This window comes from Taudactylus pleione, unplaced genomic scaffold (assembly GCF_031769625.1).
Source record: "Taudactylus pleione unplaced genomic scaffold, aTauple2 ptg000986l, whole genome shotgun sequence".
NCBI classification, from domain to species: Eukaryota; Metazoa; Chordata; class Amphibia; order Anura; family Myobatrachidae; genus Taudactylus; species Taudactylus pleione.
Genome location: NW_028285387.1, coordinates 1,070,763 through 1,093,330, shown reverse-complemented (window position 1 = coordinate 1,093,330; position 22,568 = coordinate 1,070,763). Strand labels below are relative to the sequence as shown.

The 22,568-nt window shown below is 45.2% G+C and overlaps 1 protein-coding gene across 3 annotated transcripts in view; it reads left to right on the top strand.

Annotated features, from left to right (window-relative positions):
• Positions 1 to 22,568, top strand: part of LOC148454536 (contactin-4-like) — a 370,760-nt gene that overhangs the window by 112,114 nt on the left and 236,078 nt on the right. Inside the window, exon 1 of one of the 3 annotated variants that reach the window (XM_088460823.1) lies at positions 7,148 to 7,394. The exons of 1 other annotated variant lie outside the window; for it this stretch is intronic. The gene's annotated coding sequence lies outside the window, so the exon portion shown is untranslated. Of the gene's footprint in view, positions 1 to 7,147; positions 7,395 to 22,568 lie in introns of those variants that run through there. One more of the 3 variants, XM_088460821.1, reaches the window with a different exon arrangement.

Sequence of the window (22,568 nt, the reverse complement as noted above, 5' to 3'; positions counted from 1 at the left end):
CCGCTCTTATTAAAGGCAGGAAAGTGGGAGTCAGTGACTCCTCAATTACAAGCAGTGTCACATCTGCGGATCTCTGTGTAACAACCTGCGTGTCTGCGTCTCGTGAGTTATCAAAATGCTATGATCTTATCTTAGGAAAATCTCCTGTATTATTCCATGAACTCTGTTATGTCTACAAAAATCAATGTATTCCTACAGTTACAGGATTGCAGTAATGAGAAGGATAAAAGGACTCTATACCAAGGAGATAAACTCGGGCAACCTTATATAAGCCCCAGAAAAGTTACGTTCTGCTGTAAAATGTTTAGTTTATTCCCTATGTATATATAATACATAAGGAAATGCACTTGCTGTAGTGTGTTCCCAATAAAGCCACAGAGTAGAGACAGGTAGCCTGTCACTGCCCAGTTGTTGTGGAACAGGTCATACTGGGACTTGTAGTGCTCTCTGGTTTCCTATGACTATCACGTATTAATAGGTCTAATGTCATTTAAACCTCATGTCTTACTCCTACTGGTCAATACAATGGCTGCTGCATCTCCTTATACTGTAGCACTAATAGATGATTTTCCTGTTACAATTTGTTTATTTCTCATACAGACTAAAATGTAATCCCTGGTTCCAAGGTAACGTAACTCTAACGCCGGCTGTCCTGTGAGCGGCACTTTACGTACATCTGCCATTGTCCATCTCATCTCCCTGCTCAGTAATCCGTCATGTCCCTGTATGATCTATAATGAGCCCTGATGGATATGTACAGGGGCAGTGACCCCCCTCATCTTGGGGCCCCTTAGTCACTGCACCCCCTGCTCTGGATGTAATCAGCCCACTGGCTATGTACTCTGCCTGAATTCAGAGGCAATACTACAGCTTTCATAGGGGGAGGTGTACCAAACTTTCTAAAGAGGACAAGTAGAGATGTTGCCCTACAGCGACCAATCAGCTACCAGCTATCATTTGTGGTAGTACACTCTATAAAATGGTAGAATCTGATTGGTTGCTATGGATAACTTTTCGATTTGTCATATGTATAAAGTTTGATACATCTCCCCCAGAGAGACAATTAGACTGCAGAATGCCGTCTATGGGGGACATTTGCTGTACATACACAGAAAAGGTAATTTCTGATAATTCTATAGTGCAAACGTACCTTATAGACCACACAGCATCGGTATAGATGTGCCCCCACAGCCCAGCACTGCGAACTGGCCTGGAAATAAATGTGTACCTACCTCTGAAGGATTGTGGGTGCAACTAGGAATGTTCAAGAGTTTAAACTCCACTTGAAGTCCTGCTGTTTCCACCTCAGGGCCAACTCCTCCATCAATTGTAACTCTTCTCATTTTTCTTCTAATTCGTTGCTTGGTTCATCTAATTTAGGTCTAAGAGTGAAACGCCGGAACCATGTTTCCTGCATACAGGATCGCGACGCAGGCGGCGACATGCCCAGAAAACGGTTGTGTCTGTGCATTTGACGCCCCTCGCCGTCTATAGATTGACAGTAAAAAGGTCAACAATGTCTAGATAGCCACCAGATATTAGACAGTCAATAGGTCGACAGGGACAAAAGATCGACACACTAAATGTCGACATATAAGAAGGTCGACATGTACACATGGTAGACTGGGTCAAAAGATCAAAATTTTTTTTTTTAGGGTTAGGCACTTACCGGAGGGTTGTGGTTAGGAACTTCCCCCAACGGCTAGGGTTAGGCACCAGGAGGGAGAGTTAGGCAGTAAAAGGGACGTTTAGGGTCAGGCACCTACTCCGACGGTTAGGGTTAGGCACGAGAAGGGAGGGTTAGGGTGAAGATTAGGGTTAAAAAAACAACAACGCGTCAACCGTTTTTGTGTCGACCTTTTGACTCTGTCGATCTAATGTCCCTGTTGATCTATTGACTGTCTTAACATCTGGTGTCTATCTAGACATTGTCGACCTTTTTACTGTTTATCTTTCAGTCCATACACCCTCCCCCGAATGCTGCCATTAAATTTAGACACATTGGAAGGAACATATATAGGGCCTGATTCAGAGCCACTCGTAAGCGGCAGCTCGTTCGCTCCGAGCGATGTTTGCCAAACTGCGCATGCGTACGGATCGTTATACGCATGCGCGAACCAGTCAGTGCGGCCGAAATTCATGTGCTCGCAAAATAGCGAATGCCTGCTAATTTGAGTGACAGGATGAGGCGTATGTGGGTGGTAACAGGGGAAGGTGCTTGAAAACGGGGAGTGGAGATACGATCGCAGGCGTGCTTAAAGGTCAAAACGGGCGTTTTATGGGTGTGCTTAATTAAAACAGCAGCGTCACGGACCAGGTCACTGGGTTATTTTATAGCCAGAACTGCTCGCAAAATTGTGGTAGCAAAAACCAACCACAAGAATAGCGAGCAGCTCATACCCTGTTCGATGTACTCGATTAATCTAATAAATAGCGGACATGACGTCGGATGCGAGCGGCCAGGGGGCGTATTTTTCCAAAAAACGACCGCAAGTTTTGTTCGCTCGCTCAGACCTAGAGGCGTGAACAGACCGCAAAGAGCGAACGGTTCATTTGAATAGCCACCCCTATTTTCTGGACGAGCGAGCGCTAATTGCGTCCGGCTCTGAATCAGGCCCATAGTTTTTATTCAACACTGGTTGCCATCCTATGAGGGTACGTGTCATAAAACAAGTGAGGAACATGCCCTATATTGTGAAATGTTCTGTGCATTATAATGTTCCTGCTGATTGTAGCTGTGTATAGTAAGTTGTGCTTTATAGCAGGATACAAATCAAAACAGTATATACATGGCAGTCAATAACTACACATTGATGCGTGTAACACAAGGCCTGATTCGCTACCGTTCGCAACTGCGAATGCAATAGCGATTACACGCATTTCAACTGCCATAGTATGCTAATCCATTGCTATCGCGATGCTGTTGCAGCACAACATATGGGCTCCCACCTTACTTTACACACATCGGTAATGTTTAGCAAGACTGCAAATCCATCGGTAACATCGGTAATGTTTAGCAAGACTGCAAATCCATCGGTAACATCGGTAACATCGCAGCCTCACGCCCAGTTGCACAAGCTCTGACCTTACTCAGGAATTGCTAACTTCATCGCACGATATGAGCTCTCAGGCTGTGTACGGCCATCGCAGTGGATAATTTATGCACGCCCCTGCAACGGCGTTCAAACACACTGGCACGCCTACGTTTCAACGACTACCCCCCCCCCCCGTCACCACCCGCAAACTGCACTTCCTGTCAATCACTCAATGGGTGCAGTGGCCGGTTTGCGCACTGCAATGCATACACATGTGCAGAGCGCAACAATCGACCGATTGCGTGCGTAATCGCGGTGGCGAACGGTGTTGAATCAGGCCCACAGACCACATAGCCACACAGTCAGCGCTGGCTGCACCTAGCTGATGGGCACAGAAGGCAGACACATTATATTATAAAGTATAACACATGGGCCTTTGTAAATTGCAGACTCGTTGCCCCTACGTGATGTACATTGCCTTATTCTATGTACAGTACCCCGGCCCTTCCTCGCTGGTTTAGCTGCCTATACTTCCCGATTGTCGTGGCAGAAGCTGTTATTTTGCTTTTAGCTTTCTGTATCACCAGCTGAAATTGGTAAAATGCAGCTTTTGTGACACAATTCCTCCTTCTCCCATAAACCGTATTTGCTGATCTCCCTTCGCCTCTATATATACCCGATAGATCCTCTCCATACAACACGTGGGGCGGCAGTGACTGGTATAGCAATGAGAGGAATCACATCTGTCTAGTGACCTGTGATTATATCTTTCTTGTCTTTATGGCAATGTATTTGTGCTAATTGCATCCCTCTGCCGTTCTGACTTACTGCAATACACATCTGCAGCTTTATAACCTATAGCCTGATCGGTTCTCATATACCCCTTAGATCTCTCTCCTTGGACCTATCCAGGTGAATTGATCAACAACTGATTAAAATCGGTCACTATTGCCCCTAAGGCAAATTACCGGGCAAAGCACTTTTATACCACTTTTACACCAGAGCTAAAACCTGGGTTATTGCTGGATCTACCCGGGCCGCAGCTCAGTGTAAAAGGCTCCCTGAAAAATAACCCGGGTCAAGTGACCCAGCAATCCACCCAGATAGCTACCAGGGTTGAACCCAGGATGAACCTGGGTAATGATGCAGTGTAAACCACGCAACCTGGGTTATCTGGCCTGGGTCATGCTTAAAATGAGCTGATTGGTGGTTGTGGAGCAGTCACCTCCCACTTTTTATGACCTCACAAGTTTAGCAGGGCAGACCCGAGTTTAGTGTAAACGGGGCTGACCTGAGAATAACCCAGATCGATGGTGCTGTGTAAACGGTGTCTGACCTGGGTTGGAACCATGGGCCCCATTTACAAACAAAGGGAAATACCAGTGCCAGTTTTCATTTAGTATCACTGTGATACAAACGAAAATTCCACTGGTATTTAGTAATGCTTACTCCTCCGGCGAGGTCCCGCGAAGTCGAAGTCCTCAGCGAGGTCCTCCACTGGGTTGCTGGCAGCCTAACGCTGCCAGCAACGGGCTCCAGTGTCATGCACATGCGCGACGGTCCGTCTGCGCATTTGCATGACAGGGAGACCCGGCAGTGCTTGGAAGGCTTCGTTGAAGCCGGAAAGGCTCCGCCGGGTCTCCATTGCCGGCAATGGGGCCCGCATCGCTCTCGCCATCTTTTAGATGGTCGAGAGCGATGCTGTACAAACAGCGGTAATCTAAGATTACCGCTGTTTACTAAATACAGGAAGATGGTATAACCCCTTTAGCGAGCGTTATTTTGTCTGAAAACCCAGGTCGGACCCGAGTTTTTGGTGGAAAGAGGTATTACCCAGTAATTTGCTGATCAAACCGGGTTTTTGTTCTGTGTGAGAGGGGCAACCCGGGATGCAATTCCCGGGACTTTGTCCCTGGTTTTTACCAGGGTTGGAGACCCGGCAATTTCGACCCGGGTTGACCCCTTCAAACAGAACAAATACCCGTCTTGATCAGCAAATTACGTACTTTACCCGGTAATTTGCCTTTCTGTGTGAAAGGGGGTTCAGGATAGAACCGGCAAAACAACCCAGCAGTCAGATGCCGGGTAAAAGCCGGGGTTTTGCTAAAGTTCTGTCTGAAAGAGGTATTTTATATAGTTACGGATAAACAACAACAGGGAGGCTTCATATTTTCTGATGCATTGGATTTATGATAAAACCTGGACGTAAGCCTTTGTCTGTGCACATTTCTGTATCTCGGGGCCCGATCCACAGATGCACGCAGCGCCCGTCACTGCTGCGATCCCGTACGCAGTGTACTTGTTAAAATATTCGAATGACTCAGTCGCCATCTTGTGCACAGAGACTCCCACTGCCAGCGTCTGACATCCGCCGCTTACGTACAAAGCCGGAAACATCGGTCGCTCTTTGAACCTCTGAGCAAGTCTATGCTGTCTCAGAATAAGCCTCACCTATCTCATCGGGGCCTCTCCAGCAGCAAACTAATTTGCAGAGGCTCACTAGAAAACGGTCCCGAAACACCTGCGTCTTTCTAACCACCGCACCCCGTTACCTCCCCCAAATGCTGACTACTTGTCACTCACTTTTTGAAAAAATCCTCCCCGCTCGCTACTGCTGTAGCTAGCCAATCGCAGCGCGTGCACAGGGTGACTTTGGCGCATGCGTACTAGCAAGAACATTACCCCACTGCAATTCATTACCTTTGAATCCTGCCCTCTGTAGCTATTGGATGCATCAAAGGCCTTACAGGGGGGTTTCCACCTTCAGGCAATTGTTGTAGCCTGTGCATATTCCCCCGCAACTATTACTAAATACTCCTGTCTAGCTTCCCTCCCTGTCGTTATTATTTATTATCATACCAGCAACATACCATACCAGCACTGGGTACAATTGTAGTGAAAACAGAGCATCTATGTTGTATGCCAGAACATACTGTATAATAAACCGTTCTGATGATAAAAAAAACCACATGACCAAAAAGTTCATGAAGTAAAAAAAAAAGTTTTATGGCAACGTATAAATTAACCGAAGGTGGAAACGCGCCTTTATATAATACACTATCTGAAGTACCTGGCGTTGCCCGGGTTTAAATCTTATTAAGTTTATTATGTGATGTTGTCCAAATCCATCCAGTGGAAGTCCCAGAACAGTCCCAGAACAGGTCAGAGTTCTGTCTGGCGCACTCCGTCGTGAAGTCGACCGGAACCCCAACCACTCCATTAGGCATCCCAGACCAATTGCCTCCCCGCTGTGCAGTTTTCATCCAAATCCATCCAGTGAAAGGCCCAGAACAGGCTCCCCGGGTCAAAGTTCTGACCGGGACCCTAGCCCCCCTAAAACCTGGCCAGAATCCAACTGGACCACCTCGCATTGGTTTCATCCCAATCGGTGTCCGAATACATAACACAGGCAGACAGACAACAGACCGATGAATGTTATATATAAGATTGCTGCCTTATCGCTGCTCCATAGCTGTATGAACTCTAGTATCAACCTTGTATAACATATGCATCACCTATGTACATACATGTATGACCTATGTACATACATGCATCACCTATGTACATACATGTACCCCTGCCAGTTGCTCCTTATACACTGTAGCTTACAGTAAAGCACAATGGTCAGTAATCAATAGCCCCTGTCCCTGACTTTGGGTCATTATTTGGTCCCCGGATCCTCCCTGTCTCTCTGATTGGCAGATGCCACCTCTGTTGCTGTGTATTATACATGTCACATATACATCAGGCAGGTGAACTGATTCATGCCATGTAGCTCACAGGCCCTGTACAGCCCTACTGGATATAAATAGCTACAATAATAATAATGAATAATAACCCTCTCTATTTGTCTTCCTGTACAGTGATAACTCCCATCTGAGCTGCCATTATCTGCTGTATGTATAATGTACATGAGAGCTGCTGCCTGCACCCGTCCTATATACCTGTCACATATTACTGTCACCTCAGTATCATATTCTCCTCTCCTCAGCCTCAATCCTCTATTCTAATTCTTACTTGTGCCTCCTCCTCTCCCTGCTCCCTCCTCATCCCTCCCTTCCTCCTCTGTTCTGTCTGTCTCACTCTCTCTCTCTCTCTCTCTCTCCCTCTCTCTGTCTCTCTCTCTTTCGCGCTCTCTCTCTCTCTCTCTCTCTCTCTCTCTGCTCCCTCCCCTGTCACAGCTGTACATCTCTCCTCTTCTCCTGGGTTCCTGTGCTGCTAATGATGTGAGTCCTGGGGGGGAGGCTGGTGGAGAGAGGCTGACAGAGCATCTGAGGGACCAGATCAGCGGCTCTCTGTGACCGGGGACAGAATGTGACGAGCTGGATCCTGCACCCAGCGGATGGAGCTTCACACACCGTATGTACATGCCAGGATCCGTGTGCTGTGTGGCTGCTGGCATCATCTGGCCAGAGATGGATGGATGGATGGTGATTACTTTGTGTCTAAACTCAGGGCGGCTACATGTGAAGTGTGATACATTGTATCCAAGTGTCTCTGGTATCTCAGTGCTGTATTGTGCACCTATAGCTGCTGTATGTGTGTGACCAGGATTATGTTTACAACTGGAAAACCGGGGCAGTGTGGTATATTATCCAGATATATAGATATAGAGGTGCTGCTGATATATATATAGATAGATCATAGAATTTCAGGGACAGATATAGTATAATTTACCTGTGTGGATAACTACATATATGCAACATTCTGTATGTCTACATGTACTTATGGATTTCACAGTTACTCCTGTGTGTGTGTGTATGTATATATATATATATATACCTGTGTGTGTCTGTGCTGGTATATGTAGTTTCCAGTTATACTGATACAGGATATTTATTAGCGATTGCTGAAACATAGGGGCTCTCTGGTTGTATGATCCCTTCCCTCTATTGTATGGATACATTAGTGTGGAGCTGGCACCTGATACTGAGGTGGTTCTGTAGAACGCTGCCCAGAGGGCTTCGGACTGTTATATAATCTTCTGCCATTAGTAGGTTATGTGAGTGTTCAGCTCTGAGATTTATGAGTTTTGTTGGGAGGCATAACGTGGGTTTCACTGTATTGTCATGTGCAGGATGTGTGTTTGTGTGATGGGGAGGTGTGTGTTTGTGATGGGGAGGTGTGTGTGTGTGATGGGGAGGTGTGTGTGTTTGTGTGATGTGGATGTGTGTGTGTGTGTGATGGGGAGGTGTGTGTGTTTGTGTGATGTGGATGTGTGTGTATGTGTGTGATGGGGAGGTGTGTGTGTTTGTGTGATGGGGAGGTGTGCGTTTGTGTGATGTGGATGTGTGTGTTTGTGTGATGGGGAGGTGTTTGTGTGATGGGGAGGTGTGTGTTTGTGTGATGTGGATGTGTGTGTTTGTGTGATGGGGAGGTGTGTGTTTGTGTGATGTGGATGTGTGTGTTTGTGTGATGGGGAGGTGTTTGTGTGATGGGGAGGTGTGTGTTTGTGTGATGTGGATGTGTGTGTTTGTGTGATGGGGAGGTGTGTGTTTGTGTGATGTGGATGTGTGTGTTTGTGTGATGGGGAGGTGTTTGTGTGATGGGGAGGTGTGTGTTTGTGTGATGTGGATGTGTGTGTTTGTGTGATGGGGTGGTGTGTGTTTGTGTGATGGGGTGGTGTGTGTTTGTGTGATGTGGATGTGTGTGTTTGTGTGATGTGGATGTGTGTGTTTGTGTGATGGGGTGGTGTGTATTTGTGTGGGGGAGGTGTGTTTGTGTGATGTGGATGTGTGTGTTTGTGTGATGGGGAGGTGTGTGTTTGTGTGATGGGGAGGTATTTGTGTGATGGGGAGGTGTGTGTGTGTTTGTGTGATGGGGAGGAGTGTGTGTGTTTGTGTGTTGGGGAGGTTTGTGTGTGTTTGTGTGATGTGGATGTGTGTTTGTGTGATGGGGAGGTGTGTGTGTTTGTGTGATGGGGAGGTGTGTGTGTTTATGTGATGGGGAGGTGTGCGTGTGTGTGTTTGTGTGATGGGGAGGTGTGTGTATGTTTGTGTGTTTAGGTGTGTGTGTGTTTTTGAGATGGGGAGGTGTGTGTGTTTTTGAGATGGGGAGGTGTGTGTGTGTTTGTGTGATGGGAGGTGTGTGTATTTTTGTGTGATGAGGTGGTGTGTGTTTGTGTGATGGGGAGGTGTGTGTGTTTGTGTGATGGGGAGGTGTGTGTATTTTTGTGTGATGAGGTGGTGTGTGTTTGTGTGATGGGGAGGTGTGTGTGTTTGTGTGATGGGGAAGTGTGTGTGTGTGTGATGGGGAGGTGTGCGTGATGGGGAAGTGTGTGTGTGTGATGGGGAGGTGTGCGTATGTGTGATGTGGAGGTGTGTGTGATGGGGAATTGTGTGTGCGTGTTTATGTGTAGCTGTATTATCATTATGTGTTGTGGGTTTTACCTGTAGTAGGCAGATTTCATGCAGGATGCATTTCGGGGGGGGGGGGGCTGATATGGGGGTAGTTCTGTGATGGGTGTGCATGTATTGTATTTAATTGGTCAGCCTTGGGGTATTGCTGATGAGACTGGTCACCCAGGTTGAGCAGAATCACAGGTTAATATAATGTTGCAAATGTGGATTATTTAGTGTTGGAGGGAAAGGCTGTCAGGGGCATGAGGGCGTAGATTCGCTCCAGAGGGGGGTGTATCAGGGTTGCTTGGTATAATTATGGGTTAGTGTTCAGACCATGGGTTATACTGATCAGAGCCTGCTTCAGTGGTCTGTGTATAAATGTGTGGATAGTAACTGAGGGCGTCTCAACATGATCAGTGTTAATTTACTTATAATCATATGTGTTATGTGGTCCATAGGCTCCAGAGTGTCAATTATTTTGAACTTCAATACCCCACAGAGCTAACGCTCTTCTATGGTATTGCATATAACTTGAGGTTTAGAGGATATTGTGGGGCGAGCCAGTAATGAGTATGGTAAAATGCTAGGGCCTATGGACAGGAGGTAGGGGATAGCGGCAGGGGCCAGTGACCTGCTAGGCATAGCTAGAATTAACTGCACCTGACCTAAATCTCAGACTTGCAGGCATGAAATGATTAAACCCAGCCTGGGCTCCTTGTTATCTGCGGAGTCTGGCATCGACTTATCCAGACTGATTGTCGTTTACTCACTCCCACGGTAACTAACTGGCTCGGTTTGACCTGGCTGGATGAAATCTGTAGATTGCACTAGTGCCCGTCCAGGATTTCTGCTGTGCCAGGCTGTACGATGTGCTGCCTGGCCAGGCTGGGTCACATTGAACCAATGGAACTATTACATCAGACTTGCTGTACTTCAGTGGATCATATAATGGAGAGCAACTGGATTCCCTGATACTTAACTAGTCTCCTGCCGTGACTGGGTCTGCTGGGACTATGAACGCAATGGGTCGGGTCCGGTCAGCTAAGCCTGGGCCGGCCACTCCGGGACTCTGTGTATCTAGGGCTCTGCGGGAGGGGCAGCTTCCTAGGGGCGCAAATCTGAAAGGGGTTGCGGGTAATTAATATTTTAGTTTAAATTGGGTACGATTGAGGTGTTGGGACAGGGTGGGGGGCACCAATTTTGATTCTTGCCCCAGGTGATAGCAGCTCTTGTTACAGCTGTGTGTGATTTATACGCCGCCTGGCTATATATATATATATATATATATATATATCATTATACTATTATGTGTCCCAACATTTCACACCCACGGTACCTTCTAAATGCTCACTAATAGGTATCACACCTACACAAGCTTCATTCATTCCTGCACACATCCCCAGAACTTCCCACCCCGCGTAGCCCAAGTCAGATACCATTACCCCCACCTGTGCTACATACAATACAGGCTTATCGCAGACATGCTGTGGAGATTGTGTACTCAGATAGAGCTGCGTACAGTATCAGAGGAGGGGGGCAGGAATACGAAGATACAGCCCCTGTCTCCTCCGCTTTCATTCATCAACAGCCGAGGATTGAATTTGCAATTTACAATCCGTAATATGTAATTCCCAGAGAATCCCTCACGTTACGTTCCACAACTCCTCAAATCTGTTTAGCAATGAGCGGGTCAGGAGAGTGACATGTTCTACAGAAGGAACAGATAAGGGAAGCGGGAGAGAGAGCACTCGGCTGCGGGGCACGATTCAGAGGTGAGGGATTAATTTGTCCAGAAAATAAGTCCTTTTCCCGGGCATCCAGCGTGCCGTCTCATTCCGCACACGCCTGGGCTGGGGATTTGCAGGTGAAGTAGCACACGCTCGTACTATGCATGCCTGCTCCCACAGGGTAATGTTATTATACAACACAGGCCGCAATGTGAAAAGTGCATCCTCTTCCATTACAAGCCAACAGGGGAATGATCCAATACAAGGTAACTCGGCGCTGTAACAAGGTAATGAAACCAGTCACAAATCCCTAACAAGAGAGTTCTGGTTCTCCGCTCCATTACAAGCCGATAACACAATAAACCACGGGAAGCAACACTCTCCTAACAGGATAATGACACGGAATTGTCCCCGAGGATAGGCACCGATAAATAATCTGGATTCCTACGGATTGTATCAGCGAGACAGCTGGAAGCCTTAGAAATTGGTGGTGACCCCCCCCCCCCCCTCCTTCTAATGACTCCCGAGCCCCACCATCGGAAGCGGCCAATCAGCCATCTCCACAGAAAGTGTCAAAGGCACACGCTGGATTGCGTTATCCTCCAGCTGTAAATTTAACAGGTATGATCTTTCCCCAGGGGCCGGGGCCTGTTAGCAAGTTTAACAGCGAAGTCGCCCCTGGAGACGTTGGCGACGGCCGCTCCAGGGAGCGTGCTGTCGTTCTGTGAAACCGGGTCACCGCAGAACAGCTTCTTTTCCCATTTTATTTTTATCATTTTGTTTTATTACAGTTATTAAGGTCTTTTCAGATGTCGCCTTATTGCCATGCAAATTTAAACACGCATTCGTGTTTTTTCTTTTCACTTTAATAAAGATTAGTGTTTTAGATTTTCTAATGAGCCCTCCTGTGTGCTCCTCGAGTATTCCAAGACCAGCTCGGAGCTTACCCGGCGAGAGGGGAGCAGCTGTCTGCCAGAGTGATTTTTTTCTGCACTTCCCTCGACGCGGCTTCAGGAGCTGCGTTACTGCAGAATGCAGGGCTTGAAATGAAGTTATTAGCTAAAGATAATGGGAAAGAGGAAAAATAAGGTTTAAAAATACCCAAGGTTCTGCTCCAGCACGTTTAAAGGCAAAGGGTCTACCCTGTGACCGGCCTAAGCACTCCGTCGCCCCAGGCAGCGAAGGACGCATTCACAAATGAGGATGGTGGCTATAGCAAAGCACGAGGCTGGAGGGCAGGTGCTATTATACAGGTCACAGGAAATCGGAGGCTACTTACAGTAATATCCAGAATAATTCATTATTATAATAATAATGCGTTATTCCCGGTAATATACACAACTTGCTAATGGACCCTGAAGTGATGACATCAGAACGCAACGATTTGTAAGCGATGACCTCATAACTCACTGATTATAAGTGATGACATCAGAACTCATCATTGACATGTATATTTTTTAAATATTTTAACATCCCTTATGTATAATATGCCCTATAAATAGCGTAGAAGTGCGGATTGAGTTGCACAGGTATACGCCTATTGCGGTGAGCACCTCCGTAGTCTGCGAGCAGAACCGGCTTTCTAAAACGAACTCGCGGAAGCCACCCGGAACTGTTACAGCTGCTTCGGCGGCTGATTGAATCTGCCCCCCACAGTATTACTTTATTTACAAATCTACCAGCAAGGTATAGATGCTACTGTAGGCTTTTCCTGCATCACATTAGAATTATATTAGTCAAAGCTGCACTACTGTACCATCTAGTACTATATAGAAAAGGACAATCAACACTAAATAACGGTGGAAAGCCAAAACAGTCACAAGCCAAAATCAGTTCATTGCAGCTTGTGATAGGCCCTCACATTTATACCCCCCCCTGGGGATCCCTGGGAATATCACTGGGAGAATATTTCTGGAGGTGGCACTTCAGCTTCAAAGGGGCAGAAAATCATTCATATGTAACCTATGCCATGACCTCCAAGTCACAATACTCATGCACATGCCTCCTCACCTGCTGTCCCACAGGGCATCAATGATGGCATTATTACCCGATAGCAGCAGGTGATCCATTTTCAGTCGGACAATATAGCAAGCGCACCAGTTTGGAAAGCCTTCACCAGGTGCTGCTTGCAGTGGAGCCAACGCCTCAGCTGAGTGCAGTGGTGTAAGGGATTTCATAGTGGGGAGGTTGGGGTTGGCATTACCCCTCCCCTGTGCTCTGAATTCTATTTTCGGAACGTTGGGAGGTGTAGTGTGCCTCCTTCAGAGGAGTCCTGCAATGTGGCGATTGCGATCTCTAATGTGTCCTTTGTGGACTAGATAGGCTCCTGCAGGTGATGGACCTCCTTTTGCTGTTTGTAGCATTATCATTGGTGTGTACAGCACATGTACAGTAAATAGGGTGGGCACCAAGGAATATAGGGCCTGATTCAGAGCCGGACGCTATTTGCGCTCGCTCGTTCAGAAAAAAGGGGTGGCTATTCAAATGAACCGTTGGCTCTTTGCGGTCTGTTCACGCCTCTATGTCTGAAAGAGCGAACCAAACATGCGGTCGTTTTTTTGAAAACTACGCCCCCTGGCCGCTCGCACCCTACGTCATGTCCGCTATTTATTCGATTAATCAAGTACATCGACCAGCGTATGAACTGCTCGCTATACTTGTGGTTGGTTTTTCCTACCGCAATCTTGCGAGCAGTTCTGATTTTAAAATAACCCAGTGACGTGGTCAATGACGCTGCTGTATTAATTATGCACACCCATAAAACTCCCGTTTTGACCTTTAAGCACGCCTGCGTTCTGATCTCCACTCCCCGTTTTCAAGCACCTTCCCCTGCTACCACCCACATACGCCTACTCCTGTCACTCAAAATAGCAGGCATTCGCTATTTAGCGAACAAACGATTTTCGTCCGCACTGACTGGTTCGCGCATGCGTATTATGATCCGTATGCATGCACAGTTGTGCAAACCGCTCGGAACGAACGAGCGGCCGCTTACGAGCGGCTCTGAATCAGGCCCATAGAGAGAGGGATACTCAGCGCCAAGCGGTTTGTCTTGCACCACCCAGGTGCTTGTCTAGCACTATTTTCGTATCATCAATCCCTGCTCTCATCATCATGTCTCCCAAATGTCCCCTCCTATCATGCCCCTCCCAATCTTCCCATATTATCACATCCCCATCATCGCCTCCAGCTCCCTTACCCCACGCACCATAGTGAAGTGGGGGATTCACTTTTGTTTCATGCGTCCAACTCACTGATACTGTCATCTCATCAGAATTAGGAATGTGCAGGCTCGGATTTGTTTGGATTTTCCCGCCAAATTCGTTTTTTTTCCCGCCATTAATCGGGTCTCAGAAAGAGGCAAAACATCATCTTTAGTTGACAAACATAATCTCTCATGGACTTTTGTCCAGGAATGATGATGTTTGAACATGAGAGATGACGTTTTGCCTCTTTCTGAGACCCGATTTTTGGCTGGAAAAATCCGAATTTGGCGGGAAAATCCGAACTAATCTGAGTCTGCACATCCCTAATCAGAATGCCGGCGGCACTGGTAACTCTGCTGACCAGCGCACAGACGGCGCCTGACATCATGGTGAGTCTGGGCACACCCTGTGCACTATTTACTATCGATGTTCCTGATCCAATTAAAATGTGTTTTTATTTTTATTTTTTCATTTGATGCCAGGGTTTTGATGGTTTCCACCATTGCATACTTGATTCCAATGGCTGCTCTGTTCTGCTACGGGTATCAGGAAGGTGCGTCCGTAGCAGAATTCCTTTGCACATGCGCAAGCTTCTGGTGTCCACAGCGCAAGCGCACTAGCAGGCTATCGAATACATTATATACGATGGCAGCCAGCCATCACAAGGCTTGTTGCGATGGTGGCAATGCATTCGTCATTCGAAGAACCCCTTGAGATGGCCATCCCTACAACAGTTTCAACAGAGTAGCGCAAAAGGATTTTTGCACATCTTGGTTCAACTTCAAACACCATGACGTCTGGACCAGTGGTGACCAGCTGCAGACAGATACTGCACATACCTTACCACCCATAGGTGGAAATACCGCACTACCGGTAGGTGCTTCACTATGTAGACAAATGTGATTGGACACTGACAGGAAATAGATCAACAAGATTTCATTGACGTTAGTACTTTGTAGCTCCACCGCGTACAGTGACAACTGCAGACGCCCTTCTTGGCAAACTGTCCACAAGTACCTGGACAACAGCTGGCGGTATGCTTTGCCATTCCGCATTGAGTACAGCGACCAACTATGACACTGAAGAAGGTCGAGTTGGCTTAAAATGCACCCGTCGCTGCAATTTCTCCCAGAGTTTCTCAGTGGGCTTAAGATCTAGACTCTGAGCTGGGTTACCAATTTTCTGTATAGCAGTCCAGCGTCGCCCTGGAAACATGACAGGTGCCATTGTCGTCCAGTTAAAAAATCTGTTGTTTCCATAGAACTGCAAGTGCATGGGCCTCCCTACCAAGTGTTCTTGTCAAAACCGCCACATTAATGGCCATCTGGAACTCGTGTGCAAATGTATGCATTTCGCTTGCACAGGGGTGTCCAATCACTTTTGTCTACATAGTGTAAATGTACTATATTATAGTCTATTATTACAGTGTTAAAAATATGAACTTAAGAGATGTGAAATCCACCGAGCAGTATATACATAATATAACCCTTATGGGTGGATATTATTTTGTCGTTGTTGAAACCAGTTCATTTGAACATGACTCAGCTTTGAGTTCCTCCTGTAGAGAAGCGAATGACCAATAGATCTCAGAGTTGAGCGACTCCTTCACTGTTCCGTTTGCTGATGAATGGCCGATCTTAGCGTCACAGCTTTCTCCAGATGGTTTTGCAAAACTTATATCGCTGGTTTAAACAACAACAAAAAAAAAGTTTAAAAATAAACATAAACAATGGTAATTTATTCAATTTTTCCTGCTCAAATATGTTGTTTTAAAAATCCCAATTATCACCTATGATGATTTCCCCGTGACTTGTTCAAGTAGCGAAAAATGGGCCAAGCCTCAGATATGATTTAACTCCTCTCTAGTCTCCGTGTTACAGGAAATGTGAGTTATTTTGGCCCTTTCTGTCGTCTATAGCTGTGGGGTCTGCCGCGAGCAAAATGCATAAAGTAAATATAGATTTTGCTTCTGTCCTCACCATATGCTGCAAACATCTCTTGGGGTTTTTCGGGATATACATTACACTTAAATCCCAGAGTTGTGCAGGCCTAATGCTGCATTTTACAGCCAGGACTTAGTAGAGAAACCCAGATTCCTATTTATCTTCCATAAGTAATCAGTACAGGTGCATTGCCATCGAGCGGAATCAGCGGATAGAAGATATCTGCGACGCACCTCTAAGTTTGGGGTCTCTTCTGCAGAGAAACATTACCATGGATCAGCCTTCATCACAAATTGCAATTAATTTGCAGCTCAAACCTGAAGATTGGAGAAAAACATAAAACGTCTGCAGAGGCAAGAAAAAAAACAAAAACAAAAAAAAGTCTCCTTAATCTTTACAGGAAGGGAGGGGGGAAGGGGAGAACGGTAATGGATAGAGACATGATGAAAGGATAGAGGAATAAGAGAGACAAGGAGATGAGAACGACAAGCTGGCGGGAATGAAAAGGCCAATGTTAGATGGCCAGGCGGTAGAGGCTCCTCTACTATGCCTCAGTGACCGTACGCCTACCTGGACATGATGCATTCACGTGCCCGGGATCTTATCCCGGGATTTGTGATGGGTTAATGGGGTGAGGATGCTGTTGTGCTTCCCTGATGTCATGATAAGGATTTATTTGTGCAGGAATGGCAGCAGGTAGTCAGGATAATACTGCGGCGATCTCCAATTATTTTCAAGTTATGACGGTGTCATGTGGGGGGTGAGGAATATTTCCTAGGCCCGGACCTGCAACAGTGGTGCAGTATACAGGGGGGAGATTGTGTGACTGCCGGGGGCCCAGAGCATTAAATAGCCCCCACAGCTAAGTCTCTCGTAGGGAGCTGCTCCCAGAGGTGCATAGGAAAATGTCAGAGGATGGATCGCTTTTTGTTTGTCCATAAAATCGTCCCCCCCTTCATGGGTGATCCCAAGAATTTGGATAATAACTGGGCTATGGATTGGTTATATGGCCAGACTGCATGGTAATAATGGAGTTACATAAGTTAGATAATACCATCTCCCAAATATCTGTTGCTTAAGGTGTTTCAGAAATGATGGTTGATGATGATCTCTTGATGTTGAGTTGAGAATAATTTGTTTGGTGTTATTTTCATATATATATTATAAGGGCACAGTGGTGTATATACATAGGCACAGTGGTGTATATACATAGGCACAGTGGTGTATATACATAGGCACAGTGGTGTATATACATAGGCACAGTGGTGTATATACATAGGCACAGTGGTGTATATACATAGGCACAGTGGTGGATATACATAGGCACAGTGGTGTATATACATAGGCACAGTGGTGTATATACATAGGCACAGTGGTGTATATACATAATATAATTGCACAGTGGTGTATATATATAATATAATTGCACAGTGGTGTATATACATAGGCACAGTGGTGTAGGCACAGTGGTGTATATACATAGGCACAGTGGTGTATATACATAGGCACAGTGGTGTATATACATAGGCACAGTGGTGTATATACATAGGCACAGTGGTGGATATACATAGGCACAGTGGTGTATATACATAGGCACAGTGGTGTATATACATAGGCACAGTGGTGTATATACATAATATAATTGCACAGTGGTGTATATATATAATATAATTGCACAGTGGTGTATATACATAGGCACAGTGGTGTAGGCACAGTGGTGTATATACATAGGCACAGTGGTGTATATACATAGGCACAGTGGTGTATATACATAGGCACAGTGGTGTATATACATAGGCACAGTGGTGGATATACATAGGCACAGTGGTGTATATACATAGGCACAGTGGTGTATATACATAGGCACAGTGGTGTATATACATAGGCACAGTGGTGTATATACATAATATAATTGCACAGTGGTGTATATATATAATATAATTGCACAGTGGTGTATATACATAGGCACAGTGGTGTAGGCACAGTGGTGTATATACATAGGCACAGTGGTGTATATACATAGGCACAGTGGTGTATATACATAGGCACGGTCGTGCCCTTATATTAAGGCTGCATCTAAAAAAAATGGATTTCTCCATAGAGAATTCCGGAGGGGGGGGGGGCAGGGTGTTCAAAAGGCTACACCTCAAAAGCTATTAGAGTTACAGATCTGAAATTTGGCATGGCCGGGTATAACTGTCCCTGGATGCTGCATGCCAAATTTCAGGGCAAAAACATAATAAATGAGGACATGGGAGTAATCTAAATCTCCAACTATCACTTTTTTCTGACATTCTCAATTAGGAACCCTTTTCTGCTGTAGTCTATGGGGGATTTTCGTGGAAGGCATAACTCAGGGTAAGGGTGGAATTTAGACTTGGGGTTTATTTTATTAGGTAGCTATTGTGCCAGGGTACGTGCTTTTGGGGTTCAGGGAAATTGGAAAGGTAGTTTTTCAACTATTACCTCAAGAATGCGCTATTGTAGAGATAGGACTTTTCAACTTGTTCCGCAGCCGCAGTAGGATATAAAATATGTTTGTGTGTGTGTGTACCGGGTACAGATTAAGGTGATATTGGGAATAATATGTAGTGATACGGTATTTGATGATATAACGTTGGTTCCCCAATCCTCACAATATTTGTTCATATACAATCCCGCTGCAAACATTTGTTGGGAGAGGGTATGGGTGTAACATTTTGCCGGGTGGTCTCTGCATGTGCATGTGTAACCTGGTTCTCTGTATCACCTATGTACAATGGAACTGAATACCCAGATTTCAGCGTTATCTTCTTAAAATGGGCAAAGCTATTGCCTAGTGAGCATTAAAGTGCAACTGGAGGCAGACATTTCATGGGCGTAACTAATACTCACGAGAATACAAACGATCAAGGGGCTCATTCTCATGAGTTTGGTGTTTCATCTCTCCAAGTGTTTTTTTTTTTTGCCAAGCATGTCAGTGGTTCCCAAACTTTTTTCAATCACGGTGCCCTAGAGTATCAATATTATTTTCACGGCACCCCTAGGACAACTTTTTTTTTATTGAGAAATTCAGAAAGAAAATGTTTAAATGAAGTCAATTGTGCTGACCTGACATCCTTAGGGTCAGTTATGTGGTGGTGGACAGGGCTGCTCTTTTGTATGTCCACATATTTTATGATTGACAGCCACGTTGACCATAAATAATTTGATTTAGTCCTGAACTACCAACCCGTGGCACTCCTGCAAGTGCCCTCCGGCACCTCTGGGTACCACACATCTAATTTGGGAACCACTACCCTAGGGAATACAATCACGTGCTGAAGGGCACTATGGCGGAAGGTTTCCACGTTGTGGGTCTCCCTGCTATTGTGCCACCGTTCTTTGCCTAGTGCTGATAGTATTGATTATTTTATTTCTTATTTGACAGTGAAAATCACTGACATAAATCCTAAGCACAAGCATACAATGCGTCCAGAGAAATGTCATTTTGCCACCGATACATGCTGTAGCTGGCCGCATCTCACCTTAACGGCCAACTGAACGCATTTTGCGTTTAAATGCAAATGGCCTTCATCTTTGCATAGGATCCCCTAATCTCTATAAACTATGATGAGCACTGCTGAGGCAATGACAGAGGCTGCTTACGCCATGGGTACAGTGTAAGTACTGTAAATGATGTTGTGATACAGTTAGATGTCATCATTGTAGGTTGGCTTCTGTATGGCACAATTGCTGCCACCATTTCAAAACACTGCTATGCGGCCGGCAGGGTTGCATAAAATTGGATTTAAAAAAAAAACTGATTTATTTGATTTATATAGGTTTTTTTTTTATTTATTTTTTTAAATAAACATTTAAAAAATTAAAACGTTTACTTTAAAAAAAAAATTATAAAAAAATCCTATTTAAATCCAAAAATTCTGATTTAAATCAAATAAATCCGTTTTTTATTTATTTTTAAATCCGATTTTTATGCAACCCGCCGGTGCTGCGGGAAGGTGGCCGAGGCTCTCTTCAAATCCCTGTCATGATGTGCTTGGTCAACTTGGTTACAATTTACACTGTTGTATTGTAAAAACTCCTCTTCAATTAAAATCAACTTCGAAAACCCAGAGACAGAGAATATGTACTGTACAAGCCTATTTATCAAAAGCAGAGAAGTGTTCCTCCTCAACAAAGGGCCAACGGTGGCGACAGCAGTGCGATCACTGCCATTAGCCCCCTCCCCCCCCTCTTACTGAGCTAGGATCCTTAGTATGGTGATATCAGGAAAAAAAATGCTTTATTATTTCAATAAATCATTTTTTAAATCTTTCATCACATTTTTATATTTTTCTTTATATATTTTTTTTATATTTATTTTATTATTTTTTTTTATAATTTTTTTTTAATGAGTGGAACTGAAAGCCAAAGTCCGGGAAGTTAACCCTTAACCACTCCTGGTCAGTATCACTGAGGTATCTTCGTACCAGTCAGCTGTCCCAGTGATTTATTGTTAATATTGCATTGATAAATCAGCCTTATTATTGCTGCAAATGACTACATAGCCCCAATAGTGAGACTGTCACCTTATATACAAAATAGGGGGATTTGCACTACTGTATGCAGAAAGCTGTTCAATAATAAATATTTCTAGGGACAATTTTTTTTTAAATAAACCTTTCTAAGAGACAGCTGATTATTACATTTACTTTACAGATGCTATAATCTAGACTCAGCGTTATTAATCCTGCAGCTTCTCCTGCTCTCAGGACAAAGCACATGCCTTGTTTAATTCTTAGTTCTTTATGTTGAAGTAAATGTCATATATTATGGATCAAGAAACAGAAAATGAATATAATTGCCATAAATGCACTGGAACGATGGCTGCACGTGAGCCAGATGTTAAGTGTGGGCTGACCATGTATTAGACATGATTCCTGGGACAATCTCGTCTAAATCGTTTGTCTGAGGTATTGGGCTTATTAAGTGCTGAGCTCCAAATGGCTGGTGGTGGGAGGGAGGGAGGGAGGGGGGCGGCTGCTCTTTCATGTTATTCTGTAGATGTTAACTGTCAGGTATTGGATTATTTTTATATTCTGTGTGCGGCTGAGAGCGCCGTCGTTGCTGTGTATGAATACAGATATTATTGCGGATGTTGTAACATTGCCTTAGAAGAGGATAATTGAAGATTTACTTTATAGAAACCATTTACCTGAAGGATAACCAGGAATTCATTTCTTGAACACTTACTTTGCAGAGCTCCCCAGAAGTTTACAAAGCTAAAACTTAGATAGATGAATAGAAGCAATCTACTGGACTGCGTGGGGATAGGGTCCCCACTTCTCATCCATTCCCCTTTACCCTGGCAAAACCTGAGGTTCAGATCCCCCCAGACTAAGGGGCTAATTCAGAATTTCCCGAAACTCTGTTTTGCAAGTGGATTTTGAAATTTTTAGCACTGCGCTCGTTGCATGGTCTAGCGTACGCTGCTTTAATGGGTGTAACTTGGTTGCAAGAAGGCGTTCACGCTGTGACCTGAGGGTGTGGCGTGGGATTGTAGGTAAGTTTAGCGCGCACAGGCGGAAATTCATCTGATTTGCAAAGGATCTCTTTCACCTGCTGTAGGGCTGATGCAAGAGCGTTCTTAGGGCGGTATCCAATTAGCCGCGATTGACGAAAAACAGGGTATTTTTCACCGATTATCCCCATTTTTTGCCAATGTTTTTTTTTCCCCTATCCTATTATTTTGGACAAAATAATAGGATATTTGTCAAAAAAAAAACACAGGATCCGTGATAGATAAGGTCACAGACTTATGTGTTTTTGTGTTTTCAACATTTTGGGGGCGAAAAAAGTTCACTTTTCGTGGACTTTTTTTCTGGACCCAAACACCGAAAAGTGCCAGCGTCGTGCGGACTTCGGGGCTAATTAGATAGCCCTGGAGGATCCATTAGCGCCTGAACACTGTTTGGTGCTAATTGGATAGCGCCCTAAGCATGATGGATGGGGGCGACGTGGTTGCATACAGGGCCTGATTCAGTTATGTACGCTAATGCAATCACAGCTACGATCCCGTACGCAGCCGCCATGGGAAAATACGCTAATGTATGCAGCCGCCTGGAAACGTATAGACACGCCCATCGCCGTCTTCGCAGAACCAAGCAAGAGTGTACAAGCACGCAGTGGTCTCAGATCCTTCGATAGTTACCCGTCTGCGTAACCCTGTGGTCGCGTAGAATGGCCGAGGAAACTGAGAAACTGAGACGCTGTCGCCATATTTTTTGCGTACGGAATTGCAGAGACATGCCCCAACCCCCCCCCCCAAACAGTCGGTGAATGTCAATCATTAGCA